Source organism: Hemitrygon akajei, unplaced genomic scaffold, assembly GCF_048418815.1.
Source record: "Hemitrygon akajei unplaced genomic scaffold, sHemAka1.3 Scf000064, whole genome shotgun sequence".
NCBI classification, from domain to species: Eukaryota; Metazoa; Chordata; class Chondrichthyes; order Myliobatiformes; family Dasyatidae; genus Hemitrygon; species Hemitrygon akajei.
In genome coordinates, this window is record NW_027331950.1 from 2,674,859 (window position 1) to 2,679,786 (window position 4,928).

Below are 4,928 nucleotides of genomic sequence, written 5' to 3' on the forward strand. Positions count from 1 at the left end.
AAGTAAAAGAAATTACAGTGGTCCGAGAAAGAAGTTGGCCAAAGCAAATTGGAAAGAGATGCTGGCAAGGATAGGGAAGAGCAGAAATGGTGTCAGTTTCTGGGAGAATGAGAGAGGTGAAGGATAGATGTATCCCAAAAATAAATAAATACTCAAATGGCAAAATAGTAAAACCGTGGCTGACAAGGGAAGACAAGTTATTGTAAAGACAAAAGAGAAAACTTACAACTAAACAAAAATTAGTACACAGACAGAAGATTGGGAAGCTTTTAAATATCTACAGAGAGGAACTAAAAGGTTGATTGGTTGGGAAAAAATAGACAAGAAATTGATTTGAACTAATCAGTCTGATGGCCTGGTTGAAGAACCTGTCCCGGAGCCTGTTGCTCCTGGCTTTTATGCTGCGGTACCGTATCCCGGATGGTAGCAACTGGTACAGTTTGTGGTTGGGGTGACTCTGGTCTCCAATGATCCTTCGGGCCCTTTTTACACACCTGTCTTTGTAAAACAAGTTAGCAAACAATATCAAATTGTTTTTCAAGTATTGTAAACAAATAAAACAGAGATTTTTAAAAATGAGGCCGGATATATAATAACGCGGGATAAAGAGATGGCAGATAAACCAAATATTTTGCACCAGTCTTCACCATGGAAGACACTAGCACTGTGCCCGGTGTTGAAGAGTGTGAGGGAAGAGAAGTGAGTGCAGTTACTGTTACAAGGGAGAAGGTGCTCAAAAAGCTGAAAGACCTAAAGGTACATAAGTCACCCGGACCAGATGAACTGCACCCTAGTGGAGGCATTTCAAATGATCTTTCAAAAATCACTGGACCCTGGCATGGTGCCAGAGGACTGGAAAATGGCAAGTGTCACTTAACTCTTTAAGTAAAGAGGAAGGCAGCAGAAAGGAAATTATTGACCAGTTTGCCTCACCTCTGTGGTTGGGAAGAAATTGGAGTCAATTGTTAAGTGTGAGGCTATGCAATATTTTGTGACACTGGACAAGATAGGACAAGTCAGCTTGGATTCGTTAAGGGAATATCCTGCCTGATAAACCTGTTGGGATTCTTTGAGGAGATTACAAGCAGAATAGATCAAGGGGATTTAGTGGATGTTGTATATTCGGAATGGCAGAAGGCCTTTGACAAGGTGCCACACATGAAGGTGGTAACCAGGTTAAGAGGCCATGGATGATTGGTAGGAAACAGTAATGTTCTATTGAAACAGTATACATATAATTGAAACATTATATTGAAACAGTAAATGAGAGTCAAGGGATCCTTTTCTGGTTGGCTGCCAGTGACTCGTGTTCCACAGGGATCAGCGTTAGGACGCCATCATTTTATGCTGTATATCAAGATCTAGCTGATGGAATAGACCATAAGATATAGGAGCAGAAATAGGTCATTCGGCCCTTCGAGTCTGCTCCACCATTCAGTCATGGGCTGATCCAATTCTTCCGGTCATCCCCACTCCCCTGCTTTCACCCTATACCCTTTGATGCCCTGGCTAATCAAGAACCTATCTATCTCTACCTTAAATATGACTTGGCCTTAACAGCCATTTGTGGCAACAAATTCCACAGATTTTCCACACACTGATTAAAGTAATTTCTCCACATCTCAGTTCTAAAAGGACGTCCTTCAATCCTGAATTCATACCCTCTTGTACTAGAATAGATGGCTTTGTTTCCACGTTTGCTGATGATACAAAGATTGGTGGAGGGGCTGGTAGTGTTGAGGAAACAGTTGGGCTGCATGAGTACTTGGATGAGGAGAATTGGAAAGAAAGTGGCAAGTGATATACAAAGTTGGAAAATGCACGGCCATGCACTGTGGTCGTCGAAATAATGTGCAGATTTTTTTTTCTATTGGGGAGAAAACCCGAAAAGCTGAGTTGAAAATGGACTTAGCAGTCATTCTGCAGAACACAGTGGTGAGGAAGGCAAATCCAACGTTAGCATTCAATTCAAGGGGTTTAGATAGCATTCAATCCAAGAGCAGGGATGTGATGCTGAGGCTTTATAAGGCACTGGTGAAGCCTCACCTTGAATATTGTGAACAGTTCTGGGCTCCTCATCTAAGAAAAGATGTGCTGGCATTGCAGAAGGTTCATTTCATAAGGATGATTCCAGGAATGAAAGGGTTATCATACAAGGAACTTTTGATAGCTCTGTGTCTGTACTCGCTGGAATTTAGAAAGATGAAGGGGGATCTCATTGAAACCTTTCGAATGTTGAAAGTCCTAGACAGAGTAGATGTGGAAAGGATGTTTGCCATGGCGGTGGAGTTTTGCACAAGAGGGCACACCCTCAAGATGGAGGGGCGTCTATTTAAAACAAATGCAGAGAAATTTGTGCCAGCAGCTGGTGAAATTGCGGAACTTGTTGGGTGTATTTAAGGCAGAGCTCGATAGACTCTGGATTGGAAACAGCATCAAAGGTTACGGGGAGGCCAGGGAGTGGGGCTGAGGAGGGAAAAAAAGGATCAGCCATGATTGAATGGCGGAGCAGACTCAATGGGCAAATGGCCTAATTCTGCTCCTATGTGAATGGTTATCAGACCACTACATTGAAGCATTGTGAGAATAAGCTCGGACACACCAACAAGCATTGACATGGGTCAAGATTTCATCTCGGGAGAAGCACACACAGCATAACCGGCCTGGCAAATCTCCCTCACACACATACACAGGAAGGATTGGCAGATTGTAGTCAGAGCCTCAGCAATATACGTTGTTATTTCCCTCAGTAACCTGGAAACCAATCTCTTCAGAGACAGTCATTTATTCATTTAAACAACTCAATCACGTGTGACACACGGCCACAGAAACAGGCACAAATTCCCATTTAGGATTGAAATCTGCCGTCCTTACCCAGTCTGTCTGTTCTGTGGCACTGAGCTGCCCTCTGACGTGACGTCACATCAACACTTCACAGACAGACTCCGGGGTGAGATTCCTCAGGAGGATGATCTGGGAGGGTTTGATGGATGTTGAACTCACGGCCCACTTCATCAATCCGCAATACTAAGATGTCTTCTTGAGCATGGACCATTTGTGTGTGTTCGCCCCCCCCCCATCCCTCTAACCATTTCCCATCTGTGTACCTGCCCAAATTTATTTTACAATATTTTATTTTTACCTGTTTCTACAGCGTCTGAGGGCAAATTCCATTTACCAACCTCCCTCTCTATGAGAATGTTACCCGATAGACCACTCAGAAAAATTTCCCGTCTCACTTTCAATCCGAGGCCTCTGGTTCTATACTCCCATTTCTTGCAAAAAGAAACGTTATTTAAGCTCCTTATGAATTATTTACTCGATACGGGGTCATACCTGAACATCCTACACTACAACTGAATAGCCCAAGCTTATCCACTCTCTGCTTTTAACCCAAGCCCACAGTCCTGGTAACATCCTCCTGAAGCCTCCTGTCCAGTGTAATGACACCCTCCACATATTCGGGAACCGGAAATGCAGACAATGCTCCAAGTGTGGTCTATCATCGACATCAAAGGCCTTGCTGAATTTCATGTGGACAGTGTGGAATTGGCTGATGAATACAGGACTGAAGGTGTTTTTTAGATTGGGACAAGAAGGGCGGCGTGGGAGCTAAATTCTGAAGGGAGGCAGTTTTTTAAAAAAACTTCGTGTACAAGAACGGCGAGACTGCGCAGGACAGCGCGGAGAGTTTAAAAAGATGACCACCCTATACAGCGGGCAGCGGAGTGGGTGGCAGCAGAGTGTAGGGCTTTGGCTCAACGGGCTTAGGCGGTAACGGGAAGAGGCGAGAGCGAGGCACCGACTCTTTTTCTCCCCTTGGCAAATCAGCCCGACGGACGGGGAAACAGCAGGGCACATTAGCTAACGGTTTAAACAGTTCGTGTGTTTGGCGAAGTAAGTGGGTGAGTAGTTTCTTTGTTTCATTCCTGTAGAATTAGGTAGCATGTCTGCAGGGTTAGTGCTTTGTTCAGGGTGTCAGATGTGGGAATCCTGGGAGACCTCCAGCCTCCCTGATAGACACATCTGCACCAGGTGAACCGAGATGCAGCTCCTCGGAGACCGTGTTAGGGATCTGGAGCTGCAGCTTGATGACCTACTGCTTATTAGAGAAAATGGTGAGGTGATAGACAGGAGCTACAGGGAGGTAGTCATCCCGAGGCTACAGGGGTCAGAAAACTGCGTGACTGTCAGGAGAAGGAAGAGAAATGCCCGGATAGTGGAGAGCACCCCTGTGGCTGCCCCCCTCAGCCTACAAGTATATCGTTTCGGGTGCTGTTGAGGGGGATGACCTGACAGGGGACGGCCACGGTGACCGGGTCTCTGGCACTGAGCCTGGTGCTGTTGTGCAGGAGGGAAGGAGGGGAAGAGGAATGCGGTAGTCATAGGGGATTCCATAGTCAGGGGAACAGACAGGATATTCTGTGAGCCTGGTAGAGATACCCGCATGGTGTGTTGCCTCCCAGGTGCCAGGGTACGGGATGTCTCGGATCGGGTCCAGAATATTCTGAAGGGAGAGGGCGAGCAGCCAGCTGTCTTGGTACATGTTGGTACCAATGACATAGAGAGGAAAAGGGAGGAGGTCCTGAAGAGAGATTTCCAGGAGTTAGGAATGAAGCTGAGAAGCAGGACCTCCAGGGTAGTAATCTCAGGATTGCTACCTGTGCCACGTGCTAGCAAGGGCAAGAATAGTAGGATCAGGCAAATGAATGCGTGGCTGAGAGACTGGTGCAGGGGGCAGGGCTTCAGATTCTTTGATCATTGGGATCTCTTTAGGGGGTAGTATTACCTGTTCGAAAAGGACGGGTTACACCTGAACCACAGCGGGAATGTTTAATAGAGCTGTTAGGGAGGGTTTAAACTAATTTGGCAGGGGGATGGTAAATCTGAATGATAGAGTGGAGGAGGGGGAAAACAGAAATAAATCT